This window comes from Arachis hypogaea, chromosome 2 (assembly GCF_003086295.3).
Source record: "Arachis hypogaea cultivar Tifrunner chromosome 2, arahy.Tifrunner.gnm2.J5K5, whole genome shotgun sequence".
In the NCBI taxonomy this organism is placed as follows: Eukaryota; Viridiplantae; Streptophyta; class Magnoliopsida; order Fabales; family Fabaceae; genus Arachis; species Arachis hypogaea.
In genome coordinates, this window is record NC_092037.1 from 39,282,413 (window position 1) to 39,301,486 (window position 19,074).

The 19,074-nt window shown below is 40.2% G+C and overlaps 1 non-coding gene across 1 annotated transcript; it reads right to left on the reverse strand.

The window, feature by feature from the left end:
• Positions 1-2,302: 2,302 nt before the first annotated feature.
• LOC112764475 (small nucleolar RNA R71) lies at positions 2,303-2,410 on the reverse strand. The gene has a single exon (XR_003183211.1). It is a non-coding gene; the product is annotated as a small nucleolar RNA R71 (small nucleolar RNA).
• Between the last annotated feature and the right edge of the window lie 16,664 nt (positions 2,411-19,074).

Here is a 19,074-nt window from a genome sequence, read left to right on the forward strand (position 1 = left end):
CATAGAAGCTTGAAACATTGAAGAATAAATGAAGGGATTGGAGTATTTGGAAGTGGCCCAATGTGGAGTGTCATTGAAGTGGCATTTTGGGCTTTTGAAGGTTTGGAAAAACCTTACACGCTGAAGTATTGGTCTGTTTGGGTCTCCAAATTGAATGTCCACTATAGACTATTATATATCTTTGGAAAGCCCTAGATCTCAGCTTTCCAACGCCGCTGGAAGCATGTCAATTGGACTTCTCTAGCCCAAGTTATGATCTTTTGAAGGTGAAGAGGTCAGTCTGGCGAACTGCAGGGACTTGTTTTACGCTGAAATTGTGATGCTAAACGAATAGCAATTTGTCCCCTCAAATCAGTGTCAACTATAAAGTGTTATATATGGTTGGAAAGCTCTGGAAGTCTACTTTCTAATGACACTGAGATCACTTCATTTGGAGCTTTGTAGCTCGAGTTATTCTTGTTGGAGTGTGAAGAGGTCAGGGTTGCAAATCCTCTTTGCTTCTCTTTGAGTTTGTTTCCAACTTTTTGCCACCTTGGGAGTGTGCTTCCTCTATTAGTGCTTTTATTGCTTCATTTTCCATAATTTCCTACAAAATTTATTAACTCAAGCAATCAAAGCAATATTCAATTTAATCACCAAAACACTCCCATAATTAAGCATTATGAATTGATTTTTATATGAAAAAGCATAGAAAAACATAACATGATGCGTAGTCATCAAGTGTTTATGTGTCTCATATGCATCTTCACTAGTGTCAGTAGTATACAAACTGCTAAGTCTGGTGTCTTGCATGCATTGTTATTTGATTTTAGTTGCATTTTGATTATTCCTTATTATTGAAAATCCAAAAATATTTTTTATTTGTGTCTTTTCAAGTCAATAATACAGAGAATTGAAGATTCAGAACATACTGCAGAGGAATTGCACAGAAAAAGCTGGGCGTTCAAAACGCCCAGTAAGGAAGACAGACTGGCGTTTAAACGCCAGCCAGGGTACCTGGTTGGGCGTTTAACGCCCAAAAAGGTAGTGTTTTGGGCGTTAAACGCCAGAATGTGCACCATTCTGGGCGTTTAACGCCAGGATGGCACAAGAGGGAAGATTTTGTTTTCAAAATCAAATTTTTTCAAGTTTTCAAAGCTTTTCAAAATCAAATCTTTTTCAAATCAAATCTTTTCAATCAAATCTTTTTCAAAATCAATTTCTTTCCTTTTTCAAAGATACTTGCTATCAATTAATGATTTGATTCAACATTTCAAGTATGTTGCCTTATCTGTTGAGAAAGGTTTAATGTTTGAATCATATCTTTTCTTGTTAGGCAAGTTATTAATTTTCAAAATCACATCTTTTTAAAATGTTTTTCAAATCATATCTTCTCAATCACATCTTTTTAAAACCAATCATATCTTCTTAACCACATCTTTTTCAAAATAGTTTTCAATCATATCTTTTTAATTTCTAATTTCAAAATCTTTTTCAAAAATCACTTTACTTCTTTCCCACTCTTATTTTCGAAAATCAATTAGTGTTTTTTAAAATGTTTTCAAAATTTCTTACTTAATTTTCGAAAATTACTTCTCTTCTTCTCACATCCTTCTATTTATGGACTAACACTATTCCTTGATGCAAAATTCGAACTCCATCTTCTTTGACATGTTCGAATTTTCTACTTCTGCCTTCTATTTTTCTTTTCCTCTGACACCTCAAGGAATCTCTATACTGTGACATAGAGGATTCTATATTTTCTTGTTTTCTTCTCTTTCTTATGAGCAGGAGCAAAGACAAAAGCATTCTTGTTGAGACTGATCCTGAACCTGAAAGGACCTTGAAGCGAAAGCTAAGAGAAGCTAAGGCACAACTTTCTGTAGAGGACCTAACCGAATTCTTCAAAGAAGAAGAACTCATGGCAGCCGAAAACAACAATGCCAACAATGCAAGGAAGGTGCTGGGTGACTTTACTGCACCTACTCCCGACTTCTATGGGAGAAGCATCTCTATCCCTGCCATTGGAGCAAACAACTTTGAGCTTAAGCCTCAATTAGTTTCTCTAATGCAACAGAATTGCAAGTTCCATGGACTTCCATTGGAAGATCCTCATCAGTTCTTAGCTGAATTCTTGCAAATCTGTGACACTGTCAAGACTAATGGGGTTGACCCTGAGGTCTACAGACTTATGCTATTCCCTTTTGTTGTAAGAGACAGAGCTAGGACATGGTTGGACTCACAACCTAAAGAAAGCCTGGACTCTTGGGAAAAGCTAGTCAATGCCTTCTTGGCAAAGTTCTTTCCACCTCAAAAATTGAGTAAGCTTAGAGTGAAAGTCCAAACCTTCAGACAGAAGGAAGGAGAATCCCTCTATGAAGCTTGGGAAAGATACAAACAATTAATCAGAAAGTGTCCATCTGATATGCTTTCTGAATGGAGCATCATAGGTATTTTCTATGATGGTCTGTCTGAACTATCCAAAATGTCTTTGGATAGCTTTGCTGGAGGATCTCTTCATCTGAAGAAGACGCCTACAGAAGCTCAAGAGCTGATTGAAATGGTTGCAAATAACCAATTCATGTACACTTCTGAAAGGAATCCTGTGAACAATGGGACTAGTCAGAAGAAAGGAATTCTTGAGATTGACACTCTGAATGCCATATTGGCTCAGAATAAAATATTGACTCAGCAAGTCAATTTGATTTCTCAAAGTCTGTCTGGGATGCAAAATGCACCAAGCAGTACTAAGGAAGCTTCATCTGAGGAAGAAGCTTATGATCCTGAGAACCCTTCAATGGAAGAGGTGAATTACATGGGAGAACCCTATGGAAACACCTACAATCCTTCATGGAGAAATCATCCAAATTTTTCATGGAAGGATCAACAGAGACCTCAACAAGGTTTCAACAATAGTAATGGTGGAAGAAACAGGTTTAGCAATGGCAAGCCTTTTCCATCATCTTCTCAGCAACAGACAGAGAGTTCTAAGCAGAATAACTCTGACTTAGCAACCATGGTCTCTGATCTAATCAAAACCACTCAAAGTTTCATGACTGAAACTAGGTCCTCCATTAGAAATTTGGAGGGACAAGTGGGTCAGCTGAGCAAGAAAATTACTGAACTCCCTCCTAGTACTCTTCCAAGCAATACAGAAGAAAATCCAAAAAGAGAGTGCAAGGCCATCAACATGGCCGAATTTTGGGAGGAAGAAGAGGCAGTGAACGCCACTGAGGAGGACCTCAATGGATGTCCACTGGCCTCCAATGAGTTCCTAAATGAGGAACCATGGGAATCTGAGGCTCAAAATGAGACCAGAGAGATTCCATTGGACTTACTTCTGCCATTCATGAGCTTTGATGAGTATTCTTCCTCTGAAGAGGATGAATATGTCACTGAAAAGCAAGTTGCTAAATACCTTGGAGCAATCATGAAGCTAAATGACAAGTTATTTGGAAATGAGACTTGGGAGGATGAACCCCCTTTGCTCACCAAAGAACTGGATGACTTGTCTAGGCAGAAACTGCCTCAAAAGTGACAGGATCCTGGGAAGTTTTCAATACCTTGTACCATAGGCACCATGACCTTCAAGAGGGCCTTGTGTGACTTAGGGTCAAGTGTAAACCTCATGCCTCTCTCTCTGTAATGGAGAAGTTAGGGATCTTTGAGGTGCAAGTTGTAAAAATCTCACTAGAGATGGCAGACAACTCAAGAAAACAAGCCTATGGACTTGTAGAGGATGTTCTGGTAAATGTTGAAGACCATTACATCCCTACTGATTTCATAGTCCTAGAGACTGGGAAATGCATGGATGAATCCATCATCCTTGGCAGACCCTTCCTAGCCACAGCAAAGGCTGTGATTGATGTTGATAGAGGAGAATTAATCATTCAAGTGAATGAAGAATCCTTTGTGTTTAAGGCTCAAGGATATCCCTCTGTCACCATGGAGAGGAAGCATAAAGATCTTCTCTCAAAACAGAGCCAAACAGAGCCCCCACAGTCAAACTCTAAGTTTGGTGTTGGGAGGCCACAACCAACTTCTAAGTTTGGTGTTGAACCCCCACATTCAAACTCTAAGTTTGGTGTTGGGAGGTTCCAACATAGTTCTGAGCATTTCTGAGGCTCCATGAGAGTCCTCTGTCAAGCTAATGACATTAAAGAAGCGCTTGTTGGGAGGCAACCCAATGTTATATTTTATCTATTCTCTTTTGTTATTTTATGTTTTTTGTAGGTTGATGATCATGAGAAGTCACAAAATCAATGAAAAAAGCAAAAATAGAATGAAAAATAGAAAGAAAAACAGCACACCCTGGAGGAAGAACCTGCTGGCGTTTAAACGCCAGTCAGGCTAGCAGATGGGCGTTTAACGCCCAGTCTGGCACCATTCTGGGCGTTTAACGCCAGAAAGGGGCACCAGACTGGCGTTAAACGCCAGAAAAGGGCAAGAAGCTGGCGTTAAACGCCAGAAATGGGCACCAGCCCGGCGTTTAACGCCAGAATTGGCTAAAAACGCAATTTTGCATGCCATTTGGTGCAGGGATGACTTTTCCTTGACACCTCAGGATCTGTGGACCCCACAGGATCCCCACCTACCCTACCACTCTCTCTCTTCTTCACCCATTCACCAATCACCTCAACACCTCTTCCCCCAAAACCCTTCACCTATCAAATCCCATCTTTCTCTTCACCACTCACATCCATCCTTCATAAAACCCCACCTACCTCACCATTCAAATTCAAACCACTTTCCCACCCAAACCCACCCTCACATAGCCGAACATCACCCTTCCCCCTCTCCTATATAAACCCATCTTCACTCCTTCATCTTCACACAACCTAAACACTACTTCTCCCCCTTTTTGGCCAAACACAAAGCCATTCCCTTCTTCCTCATTTCTTCTTCTTCTACTCTCTTCTTTCTTCTTTTGCTCGAGGACGAGCAAACCTTTTAAGTTTGGTGTGGTAAAAGCATTGCTTTTTGTTTTTCCATAACCATTTATGGCATCCAAGGCCGGAGAAACCTCTAGAAAGAGGAAAGGTAAGGCAAAAGCTTCCACCTCCGAGTCATGGGAGATGGAGAGATTCATCTCAAGGGTGCATCAAGACCACTTCTATGATGATGTGGCCTTGAAGAAGGTGATCCCCGAGGTCCCTTTTTCACTCAAAAAGAGTGAATATCTGGAGATCCGACATGAGATCCGAAGAAGAGGTTGGGAAGTTCTTACCAACCCCATTCAACAAGTCGGAATCTTAATGGTTCAAGAGTTCTATGCCAATGCATGGATCACTAAGAACCATGACCAAAGTGTGAACCCGGATCCAAAGAATTGGCTTACTATGGTTCGGGGGAAATACTTGGATTTTAGTCCAGAAAATGTAAGGTTGGCATTCAACTTGCCCATGATGCAAGGAGATGAACACCCTTACACTAGAAGGGTCAACTTTGATCAAAGGTTGGACCAAGTCCTCACAATCATATGTGAAGAGGGCGCCCAATGGAAGAGAGATTCAAGAGGAAAGCCGGTTCAATTGAGAAGGCATGACCTCAAGCCCGTGGCTAGAGGATGGTTGGAGTTTATCCAATGCTCAATCATTCCCACTAGCAACCGGTCCGAAGTTACTATAGACCAGGCTATCATGATTCATAGCATCATGATTGGAGAAGAAATAGAAGTTCATGAGGTTATAGTCCAAGAACTTTATAAGGTGGCGGATAAGTCCTCTACCTTGGCAAGGTTAGCCTTTCCTCATCTCATTTGTCACCTCTGTTATTCAGTTGGAGTTGACATAGAGGGGGACATCCCCATTGATGAGGGCAAGCCCATCACTAAGAAGAGGATGGAGCACACAAGAGACCCCACTCATCATGAGATCCCTGAGATTCCTCAAGGGATGCACTTTCCTCCACAAAACTATTGGGAGCAACTAAACACCTCCCTAGGAGAATTGAGTTCCAACATGGGACAACTAAGGGTGGAGCACCAAGAACATTCCATCCTCCTCCATGAAATTAGAGAAGATCAAAGAATCATGAGAGAGGAGCAACAAAGGCAAGGAAGAGACATTGAGGAGCTCAAGCACTCCATAGGATCTTCAAGAGGAAGAACAAGCCGCCATCACTAAGGTGGACCCGTTCTTTAATTTCCTTGTTCTTTATTTTTCTGTTTTTCGAATTTTAGTGCTTATGTTTATCTATGTTTGTGTCTTGTGATCATTAGTGTCTTAGTGTCTATGCCTTAAGGTTATGAATGTCATATGAATCCATCACCTTTCTTGAATAAAAAAAACGTGCTTAATTGAAAAAGATAAGAATTGAAATTTATAACAGTTTAATTATTTTGATGTGGTGGCAATACTTTTGTTTTCTGAATGTATGCTTAAACAATGCATATATCTTTTGAATTTGTGGTTCATGAATGTTGGCTCTTGAAAGAATGATGAAAAAGGAGACATGTTACTGAGGATCTGAAAAATCATAAAAATGATTCTTGAAGCAAGAAAAAAAGACAGTGAATACAAAAAAAAGAGAGAAAATTTCGAAAAAAAAGGGGAGAAAGGAAAACGAAAAAAGAAAAGAGAAAGAGAGAAATAAAGGTGTGATCCAAGGCAATAAGAGTGTGCTTAAGAACCCTGGACACCTCTAATTGGGGACTCTAGCAAAGCTGAGTCACAATCTGAAAAGGTTCACCCAATTATGTGTCTGTGGCATGTATGTATCCGGTGGTAATACTGGAAGACAGAGTGCTTTGGGCCACGACCAAGACTCAATAAGTAGCTATGTTCAAGAATCATCATACTTAACTAGGAGAATCAATAACACTATCTGGATTCTGAGTTCCTAAAGAAGCCAACCATTCTGAATTTCAAAGGATAGAGTGAGATGCCAAAACTGTTCAGAGGCAAAAAGTTTAAAGCCCCGCTCATCTAATTGATACTGATCTTCATAGATGTTTTTGGAATTCATGGCATATTCTCTTCTATCAATCTTATTTGATTTTCAGTTGCTTGAGGACAAGCAACAATTTAAGTTTGGTGTTGTGATGAGCGGATAATTTGTACGCTTTTTGGCATTGTTTTTAGTATGTTTTTAGTATGATCTAGTTAGTTTTTAGTATATTTTTATTAGTTTTTAGTTAAAATTTACTTTTCTGGACTTTACTATGAGTTTGTGTGTTTTTCTGTGATTTTAGGTATTTTCTGGCTGAAATTGAGGGATCTGAGCAAAAATCTGATTCAGAGACCAAAAAGGACTGCAGATGCTGTTAGATTCTGACCTCCCTGCAATCGAAGTGGATTTTCTGGAGCTACAGAAGCCCAATTGGCGCGCTCTCAACGGCGTTGGAAAGTAGAATCCTGGGCTTTCCAGCAATATATGATAGTCCATACTTTGCCCAAGATTTGATGGCCCAAACCGCCGTTCAAAGTCACCCTCAGAATTTCCAGCGTTAAACGCCGGAACTGGCACCAAAATGGGAGTTAAACGCCCAAACTGGCACAAAAGCTGGCGTTTAACTCCAAGAAGAGTCTCTACACGAAAATGCTTCAATGCTCAGCCCAAGCACACACCAAGTGGGCCCGGAAGTGGATTTTTATGTCATTTACTCATCTCTGTACACCATAGGCTACTAGTTTTCTATAGGTAGGACCTTTTACTATTGTATTGGGGATCTTTCAATCTTTGGATCTTTTGATCATGTTTTGATGATTGAACCCTCATTGGGAGGCTGGCCATTCGGCCATGCCTAGACCTTGTTCTTATGTATTTTCAACGGTGGAGTTTCTACACACCATAGATTAAGGTGTGGAGCTCTGCTGTACCTCGAGCATTAATGCAATTACTATTGTTCTTCTATTCAATTCCGCTTGTTCTTGTTCTAAGATATCACTTGTTCTTCAACTTGATGAATGTGATGATCCGTGACACTCATCATCATTCTCACCTATGAACGTGTGACTGACAACCACCTCCGTTCTACCTTCGATTGGGTGAATATCTCTTGGATTCCTGATACACGATGCATGGTTGATCACCTGACAACCGAGCGCTCACCTGACAACCGAGCCAGCCATTCCGTGAGATCAGAGTCTTCGTGGTATAGGCTAGAACTGATGGCGGCATTCAAGAGAATCCGGAAGGTCTAACCTTGTCTGTGGTATTCTGAGTAGGATTCAATGATTGAATGACTGTGACGTGCTTCAAACTCCTGAAGGCGGGGCGTTAGTGACAGACGCAAAAGAATCACTGGATTCTATTCCGGCCTGATCGAGAACCGACAGATGGATAGCCGTGCCGTGACAGGGTGCGTTGAACATTTCCACTGAGAGGATGGGAGGTAGCCACTGACAACGGTGAAACCCTTGCATAAGCTTGCCATGGAAAGGAGTAAGAAGGATTGGATGAAGACAGTAGGAAAGTAGAGAGACGGAAGGGACAAGCATCTTCATACGCTTATCTGAAATTCCTACCAATGAATTACATAAGTATCTCTATCTTTATCTTTATAGTTTTATGCGTATATCACCATACCCATTTGCGTTTGCCTGACTGAGATTTACAAGGTGACCATAGCTTGCTTCATACCAACAATCTCTGTGGGATCGACCCTTACTCGCGTAAGGTTTATTACTTGGACGACCCAGTACACTTGCTAGTTAGTTGTGCGAAATTGTGTTTATGCCATGGTAGTGAACACCAAGTTTTTGGTTTCATCACCGGGGATTATTTGAGTTGTGAAAAGTATTGATCACAATTTCGAGCTACCATCGTCCAAGTAATACCTTACGTGAGTAAGGGTCGATCCCACGGAGATTGTCGGCTTGAAGCAAGCTATGGTTATCTTGTAACTCTTAGTCAGGATATCAATAATTATCAGGGTTGATTGTAAAAAGTAAAAGAACATGAAATAAATACTTGTTTTGCAGTGATGGAGAACAGGTTGAGGTTTTGGAGATGCTCTATCTTCTGAATCTCTACTTTCCTACTGTCTTCTCCTTCAAGCACGCAAGGCTCCTTCCATGGCAAGCTGTATGTAGGGTTTCACCGTTGTCAATGGTTACCTCCCATCCTCTCAGTGAAAATGTTCAACGCGCTCTGTCATAGCACGGCTAATCATCTGTCGGTTCTCAATCGGGTTGGAATAGAATCTAGTGATTCTTTTGCGTCTGTCACTAACGCCCAGCCCTCAGGAGTTTGAAGCTCGTCACAGTCATTCAATTCTTGAATCCTACTCAGAATACCACAGACAAGGTTTAGACCTTCCGGATTCTCTTGAATGCCGCCATCAATTCTATCTTATACCACGAAGATTCTGATTAAGGAATCCAAGAGATATCTACTCAATCTAAGGTAGAACGTAGGTGGTTGTCAGGCACACGTTCATAGTTGAGAATGATGATGAGTGTCACGGATCATCACATTCATCAGGTTTAAGAACAGGTGATATCTTAGAATGGAAGCAAGCATGATTGAATGAAAAATAGTAGTAATTGCATTAATCCATCAAGACACAGCAGAGCTCCTCACCCCCAACCATGGGGTTTAGAGACTCATGCTGTAGAAGATACAATGAGAAACGTGTAAAGTGTCATGAGATACAGATACAATGTCAAAAGATCCTATTAATAGTGAACTAGTAACCTAGGGTATACAGAAATGCGTAAAATGACGTAAAAATCCACTTCTGGGTCCATTTAGTGTGTGCTTGGGCTGAGCATTGAAGCTTTCATGTGTAGAGACTTTTTTTGGAGTTAAACGCCAGCTTTTATGCCAGTTTGGGCGTTTAACTCCAATTTTTATGCCAGTTCCAGCGTTAAACGCTGGGAATTCTGAAGCTGATTTGCAACGCCGGTTTGGGCCATCAAATCTCGAGAAAAGTATGGACTATTATACATTGATGGAAAGCCCAGGATGTCTACTTTCCAACGCCGTTGAGAGCGCGCCAATTGGGCTTCTGTAGCTCCAGAAAACTACTTCGAGTGCAGGGAGGTTAGAATCCAACAGCATCTGCAGTCCTTTTCAGCCTCTGAATCAGATTTTTGTTCAGGACCCTCAATTTCAGCCAGAAAATACCTGAAATCACAGAAAAACACACAAACTTATAGTAAAGTCCAGAAAAGTGAATTTTAACTAAAAACTAATAAAAAATATAATAAAAACTAATTAAAACACACTAAAAACATACTGAAAACAATGCCAAAAAGCGTATAAATTATCCGCTCATCATAACACCAAACTTAAATTTTTGCTTGTCCCCAAGCAACTGAAAATCAAAATAGAATAAAAAGAAGAGAATATACTATAGACTCCAAAATATCAAAGAAACTTAGCTCCAATTAGATGAGCGGGACTAGTAGCTTTTTGCTTCTGAACAGTTTTGGCATCTCACTTTATCCTTTGAAGTCTTGAATGATTGGCATCCATAGGAACTCATAACTCAGATAGTGTTATTGATTCTCCTAGTTAACTATGATGATTCTTGAACATAGCTACTTTATGAGTCTTGGCTGTGGCCCAAAGCACTCTGTCTTCCAGTATTACCACCGGATACATACATGCCACAGACACATACTTGGGTGAACCTTTTCAGATTGTGACTCAGCTTTGCTAGAGTCCCCAATTAAAGGTGTCCAGGGTTCTTAAGCACACTCTTTTTGCCTTAGATCACAACTTTATTTATTTATTTTTTTTCTCTTTCTTTTCTATTTTTTTTCCTTTTTTTAGACTTTTGAATCACTGCTTTTTCTTGCTTCAAGAATCAATTTGATGATTTTTCAGATCTTCAATAACATTTCTCCTTTTTCATCATTCTTTCAAGAGCCAACAATTTTAACATTCTTAAAACAACAAATTCAAAAGACATATGCACTGTTCAAGCATTCATTCAGAAAACAAAAGTATTGTCATCACATCAAACTAATTCAACTAGTTTCAAAGATGAATTCGAAATCCTGTACTTCTTGTTCTTTTGTGATTAAAGCATTTTTCATTTAAGAGAGGTGATGGATTCATAGGACATTCATAGCTTTAAGGCATAGACACTAAGATACTAATGTTCATGTAGTGAAGACACAAACATAGTTAGAACATCAAGCATAGAAATCGAAAAACATAATAATAAGAACAAGGAAATTAAGGAACGGGTCCACCTTAGTGATGACGGATAGTTCTCCTTCTTGAAGATTCTATGGAGTGCTTTTGCTCCTCAATGTCTCTTCCTTGCCTTTGTTGCTCCTCTCTCATGATTCTTTGATCTTCTTTAATTTCATGGAGGAGGATGGAATGTTCTTGGTGCTCCACCCTTAGTTGTCCCATGTTGGAACTCAATTCTCCTAGGGAGGTGTTGATTTGCTCCCAATAGTTTTGTGGAGGAAAGTGCATCCCTTGAGGCATCTCAGGGATTTCATGATGAGGAATTTGCTCAAGCTCTTATTTGCTCCATCTTTTTCTTAGTGATGAGCTTTTGAGATGAATCTCTCCATCTCCCATGACTCGAAGGTGGAAGCTTTTGCCTTCTTTTTCCTCTTTCTAGAGGTTTCTCCGGCCTTAGATGCCATAAATGGTTATGGAAAAATAAAAAGCAATGCTTTTACCACACCAAACTTAGAGGGTTTGCTCGTCCTCGAGCAAAAGAAGAAAGAAAGGAGTAGAAGAAGACGAAAATGGAGGAGATAGAGAAGTAGTGTGTATGATGTGTGAAAATGAGGGGGGAAGATGGGTTTATAGAGGGGTGGAGAGAGGGGTAGGGTAGGTGGGGTTGTATGAAGGATGGATGTGAGTGGTGAAGAGAATGGTGGAGTTTGATAGGTGAGGGGTTTTTTGGGGAAGAGGTATTGAGGTGATTGGTGAATGGGTGAAGAAGAGAGAGAGTGGTGGGGTAGGTAGGGATCCTGTGGGGTCCACAGATCCTGAGGTGTCAAGGATAATTCATCCCTGCACCAAGTGGCGAGCAAAAATGCTCCTTCTGCCAATCCTGGCGTTAAACGCCGGGCTGGTGCCCATTTCTGGCGTTTAATGCCAGCTTGGTGCCCATTCCTGGCGTTAAACGCCAGTCTGGTGCCCCTTTCTGGCGTTAAATGCCCAGAATGGTGCCAGACTGGGCGTTAAACGCCCATTTGCTGCCCTTACTGGCGTTTAAACGCCAGCAAGCTTTTCCTCCAGGGTGTGCTATTTTTCTTTCTATTTTTCATTCTGTTTTTGCTTTTTCAATTGATTTTGTGACTTTCCATGATCATCAACCTATAGAAAACATAAAATAACAAAGGAAAATAGATAAATAAAACATTGGGTTGCCTCTCAACAAGCGCTTCTTTAATGTCAGTAGCTTGACAGTGGGCTCTCATGGAGCCTCACAGATGTTCAGAGCAATGTTGGAATCTCTCCAACACCAAACTTAGAGTTTGGTTGTGACCTCCCAACACCAAACTTAGAGTTTGACTGTGGGGGCTCTGTTTGACTCTGTTTTGAGAGAAGCTCTTCATGGTTCCTCTCCATGGTTATAGAAGGAGAACCTTGAGTCTTATAGTTTGCACTGTCTGCAAGCCATGGAGCTTCCTGAATAGCAAATAATTGCTCATCCGGAAAGGTTTCAGAGATCTCAGTAGGAGGGAGGGATGCTCCTGCTACTGGTTCTATCCGGGATAGGTGATCAGCTACTTGATTCTCTGTCCCTTTTCTGTCTCTTATTTCTATATCAAACGCTTGCAGAAGCAACACCCATCTTATGAGCCTGGGTTTTGAATCCTGCTTTGTGAGTAGATATTTAAGAGCAGCATGGTCAGTGTACACAATCACTTTTGATCCTACTAAATAAGATCTGAACTTGTCAATGGCATAAACCACTGTAAGTAACTCCTTTTCTGTGGTTGTGTAGTTCTTCTGTGCATCATTTAGAATACGGCTGCCATAATAAATGACGTGCAGAAGCTTACCATGCCTCTGTCCTAATACTGCACCAATGGCATGGTCACTAGCATCACACATTAGTTCAAATGGTAATGTCCAGTCTGGTGCAGAGATGACTGGTGCTGTGACCAGCTTAGCTTTCAGAGTCTCAAACGCCTGCAGAGTCTCCTTATCAAAGATAAATGGCGTGTCAGCAGCTAGCAGATTACTCAGAGGTTTGGCAATTTTTGAAAAATCCTTTATAAACCTTCTGTAGAATCCTGCATGCCCCAGAAAGCTTCTGATTGCCTTAACATTGGTAGGTGGTGGTAATTTTTCAATTACTTCAACTTTAGCTTGATCCACCTCTATTCCCTTGTTTGAAATTTTATGCCCAAGGACAATCCCTTCAGTCACCATAAAGTGACATTTTTTCCAGTTTAAAACTAGGTTGGTCTCTTGGCATCTTTTCAGAACAAGTGCTAGATGGTTAAGGCAGGAGCTAAATGAGTCTCCAAATACTGAAAAGTCACCCATGAAGACTTCCAGAAATTTCTCTACCATATCTGAGAAGATAGAGAGCATGCACCTCTGAAAGGTTGCAGGTGTATTGCACAGACCAAAAGGCATTCTTCTGTAGGCAAATACTCCAGAAGGACATGTAAATGCTGTTTTCTCTTGGTCCTGAGGATCTACTGCAATTTGGTTGTAACCTGAATAGCTATCCAAAAAACAGTAATATTCATGACCTGCCAGTCTCTCTAGCATCTGGTCTATGAATGGTAAAGGAAAATGATCCTTCCTGGTGGCTGTGTTGAGCCTTCTGTAGTCAATACACATATGCCATCCTGTAACTGTTCTTGTAGGAACCAGTTCATTCGTTTCATTATGAACCACTGTTATGCCTCCCTTCTTGGGGACAACGTGGACAGGACTCACCCAGGGGCTATCAGAAATAGGATAAATAATCTCAGCCTCTAGTAACTTAGTGACCTCTTTCTGCACCACCTCCTTCATGGCTGGATTTAGCCGCCTTTGTGGTTGAACCACTGGCTTAGCATCATCCTCCAATAGGATCTTGTGCATGCATCTTGCTGGGCTAATGCCCTTAAGATCACTTATGGACCATCCAAGAGCTGTCTTGTGTGTCCTTAGCACTTGAATTAGTGCTTCCTCTTCCTGTGGATTTAAAGCAGAGCTTATGATCACTGGAAAAGTGTCACCTTCTCCCAGAAATGCATATTTCAGGGATGGTGGTAGTGGCTTGAGCTCGGGTTTAGGAGGCTTATCTTCTTCCTGAGGAATTTTCAGAATTTCTTTTATTTCCTGTAGTTCCTCTAGATCAGGCTGAACATCTTTAAAGATGTCATCTAGCTCTGATTCAAGACTTTCAGTCATATTGACCTCCTCCACCAAAGAGTCAATAATATCAGTGCTCATGCAGTCATTTGATGTGTCTGGATGCTGCATAGCTTTGACAACATTCAATTTGAACTCGTCCTCATTGACTCTCAGGGTTAATTCCCCTTTTTGGACATCAATGAGGGTCCGTCCAGTTGCTAGGAAAGGTCTTCCTAGAATGAGAGTTGCACTCTTGTGCTCCTCCATTTCCAGCACTACAAAGTCAGTGGGAAAGGCAAATGGCCCAACCTTGACAATCATGTCCTCAATTATGCCTAATGGGTATTTAATGGAGCCATCAGCAAGTTGGAGACATATCCTGGTTGGTTTGACTTCTTCAGTCAAGCCAAGCTTTCTGATAGTGGATGCAGGTATTAGGTTGATACTTGCCCCAAGATCACATAGAGCTTTCTTGGTACAAGTACCCTCTAATGTGCATGGTATCATAAAGCTTCCAGGATCTTTAAGCTTCTCTGGTAAGCTCTTTAATATGACTGCACTGCATTCTTCAGTGAGAAAAACTTTTTCAGTTTCTCTCCAATCCTTCTTATGACTTAAGATCTCTTTCATGAACTTAGCATAAGAAGGTATTTGCTCAAGTGCCTCTGCAAACGGAATCTTTATTTCAAGAGTCCTTAGATAGTCTGTAAAGCGAGCAAATTGCTTATCCTATTCCGCTTGGCGGAGTTTCTGAGGATAAGGCATCTTGGCTTTATATTCTTCAACCTTAGTTGCTGCAGGTTTATTCCTTACAGAGGTGGTTGGAGAAGCCTTTTTAGAGGGGTTACTATCAGCACTCTCAGGTGTCTGATTCCCCATTGGCGTTTGAACGCCAGGATTGGGTGAAGAATGGGCGTTTAACGCCAATTTTTCCCCCTTTTCTGTCGTTTGAACGCCAGAACTGGGCAGGGAATGGGCATTTAACACCAGCTTTCCCCCCTTTCTGGCGTTTGAACGCCAAGAGTATTCCTCTCTGGGCCCTTACTGTCCTCAGAGGGATTTTGGACAGTGGTTTGGTTATCCTCTGTCAATTGTTCCTTTATTGGCTTTTGCCTACTTTGAGCAGTGTTATTCAATGTCTTTCCACTCCGCAATTGAACTGCTTGGCATTCTTCTGTTATCTGTTTAGATAACTGCTGTTTTGCCTGATTCAACTGTGATTCTATGTTCTTGTTAGCAATTTTAGTTTCTTAGAGCATCTCTTTAAATTCTGCTAACTGTTTTGTCATCAGGTGTAATTGCTGATTAAGCTCAACCATCTGTTCTTGAGGATTAGGATCAGTGGCTACTGTCATAACCTCCTCTTTTGTAGAGAACTCATTGCTAGAGTACAAATGTTGATTTCTAGCAACAGTATCTATAAGCTCTTGAGCATCTTCAATTGTCTTCCTCATGTGTATAGATCCACCAGCTGAGTGGTCTAAAGACATCTGAGCTTTTTCTGTAAGCCCATAGTAGAAGATGTCTAACTGTACCCACTCTGAAAACATTTCAGAGGGGCATTTTCTTAGCATACCTCTATACCTCTCCCAGGCATTATAAAGGGATTCATTACCCTCTTGTTTAAAGCCTTGGATGTCCAGCCTTAGTTGTGTCATCCTTTTTGGAGGGTAAAATTGATTCAGGAATTTGTCTGATAATTGTTTCCATGTCTTTATGCTTGCTGTAGGTTGGTTATTCAATCACCTCTTAGCTTGATCTTTTACAGCAAATGGAAACAGTAATAATCTGTAGACATCCTGATCCACCTCTTTATCACGTACTGTGTCAGCAAGTTGTAAGAATTGTGCCAGAAACTCAATAGGTTCTTCCTGTGGAAGACCGGAATACTGGCAATTTTGCTGCACCATGATAATGAGTTGAGGGTTCAGCTCAAAGCTTCTTGCTTTGATGGGAGGTATACAGATGCTACTCCCATATGCAGCTGTAATGGGGTTAGCATATGACCCCAAAGTCCTTCTGGACTGCTCAATTCCACTTAGGTCCATGATGGAGAAAGGGAAATGATATGGATTGCAAGTAGATTAATTTTTTTTATGACCGAAAATAATAAAATAAAACAAAAGGAAAATAAAATAAAATGTCGAAAACTAAAAGAAAAATAAAATCAAAGCAAATTGAAAACTAAATCAATCAACTAATTAAAAAGATTTTGGAATTGGCAATTAAAAAGATATGATTGAAAATTATTTTGAAAAAGATTTGATTTTTTATTTTTTTTTGAAATGAGGAAAGAGAAAAACAACAAAATGACACCAAACTTAAAATTTTTAGAAAATCAAACACTAGTTTTCAAAAATTTTAAAGGAAAAACACAAAGAGGACACCAAACTTAGAATTTTTAAGGATCAAAGAGGGACTAAGGACATGCAAATTCGAAAATTAAAAGAAAAACAAAAGCATGCAATTGACACCAAACTTAAATATGAAACTAAACTCAAATAAAAGACTCTAAACCAACAAAAATAAAACAGTCCTAATCTAAGCAACAAGATAAGCCGTCAGTTGTCCAAACTCGAACAATCCCCGACAACGGCGCCAAAAACTTGGTGCACGAAATTGCAATCACACTTTTGCAATTCCGCACAACTAACCAGCAAGTGCACTGGGTCGTCCAAGTAATACCTTACGTGAGTAAGGGTCGATCCCACGGAGATTGTCGTCTTGAAGCAAGCTATGGTTATCTTGTAACTCTTAGTCAGGATATCAATAATTATCAGGGTTGATTGTAAAAAGTAAAAGAACATGAAATAAATACTTGTTTTGCAGTGATGGAGAACAGGTTGAGGTTTTGGAGATGCTCTATCTTCTGAATCTCTGCTTCCCTACTGTCTTCTTCTTCAAGCACGCAAGGCTCCTTCCATGGCAAGCTGTATGTAGGGTTTCACCGTTGTCAATGGTTACCTCCCATCCTCTCAGTGAAAATGTTCAACGCGCTCTGTCACAGCACGGCTAATCATCTGTCGGTTCTCAATCGGGTTGGAATAGAATCCAGTGATTCTTTTGCGTCTGTCACTAACGCCCAGCCCTCAGGAGTTTGAAGCTCGTCACAGTCATTCAATCCTTGAATCCTACTCAGAATACCACAGACAAGGTTTAGACCTTCCGGATTCTCTTGAATGCCGCCATCAATTCTAGCTTATACCACGAAGATTTTGATTAAGGAATCCAAGAGATATCTACTCAATCTAAGGTAGAACGTAGGTGGTTGTCAGGCACACGTTCATAGTTGAGAATGATGATGAGTGTCACGGATCATCTCATTCATTAGGTTTAAGAATAGGTGATATCTTAGAATGGAAGCAAGCATGATTGAATGAAAAACAGTAGTAATTGCATTAATCCATCAAGACACAGCAGAGCTCCTCACCCCCAACTATGGGGTTTAGAGACTCATGCTGTAGAAGATACAATGAGAAACGTGTAAAGTGTCATGAGATACAGATACAATGTCAAAAGATCCTATTAATAGTGAACTAGTAACCTAGGGTATACAGAAATGCGTAAAATGACGTAAAAATCCACTTCTGGGTCCACTTAGTGTGTGCTTGGGCTGAGCATTGAAGCTTTCATGTGTAGAGACCTTTTCTGGAGTTAAACGCCAGCTTTTATGCCAGTTTGGGCGTTTAAGTCCAATTTTTATGCCAGTTCTAGCGTTAAACGCTGGGAATTCTGAAGCTGATTTGCAACGCCAGTTTGGGCCATCAAATCTCGGGAAAAGTATGGACTATTATACATTGATGGAAATCCCAGGATGTCTACTTTCCAACGCCGTTGAGAGCGCGCCAATTGGGCTTCTGTAGCTCCAGAAAATCTACTTCGAGTGCAGGGAGGTCAGAATCTAACAGCATCTGCAGTCCTTTTCAGCCTCTGAATCAGATTTTTGCTCAGGACCCTCAATTTCAGCCAGAAAATACCTGAAATCACAGAAAAACACACAAACTCATAGTAAAGTCCAGAAAAGTGAATTTTAACTAAAAACTAATAAAAAATATAATAAAAACTAATTAAAACATACTAAAAACATAATGAAAACAATGCCAAAAAGCGTATAAATTATCCGCTCATCATAACGCTTATCTTATAATATGATCAAGATATACTAGAAGTTGAGTTGTTATATTCCACCTCCCAGGGGTCCAAAGTCAAGCGCCCAAGCCTTGGAGCTCATTGCATTTGAAGAAAGATAAGGCTAGCTCTCGACACCCAGACCCAAAATACATTGGCGCCTAATGCCAGAACTCCAAGTCTGGCGCCAGTACTCCAAAGTCCAGCGCCAACTATCCAAACTCATCTTAGTGCTCCAAAACCTAGTACCAACACTCCAAGTTCAGTGCCCATGGCCCAAGTTTAGCGCCCATAGACTAAGCTCACCACTTTTTCTGATTCGGTCTACATACTCCAAATACTTAAGATTTGAATTGTTGTTTTTGTTATCTTATTCTTCGATAAGATAAAATTATATTTAGTTTGAATTTGAATTTTAGGTTAGGATTTAGAATAAAAATAAGTGAGCGATGACTCATTGAGGATGATTGGGGAATCCAACATCTCGCATTCTTTAGTTTAGTTTAGTTTTCTATTTATCATGAATCACTAGTTCTCTTTTGTTAAGGTTGATAGTTCTGTTTGATTTTATGGAATGATATTTGATTGTTTTTTTATTTTGATTAATGGATTGATACTTTTTCAAGAATTAAGTATCATTCTAATAATTTAATATTTTAACTTTGTCTTAGATTCCATTATTATCTTGAAAAATTTAATACCGGGATTAGGTTAAAACTCATTTTAATAATTTTTCAAACTGAC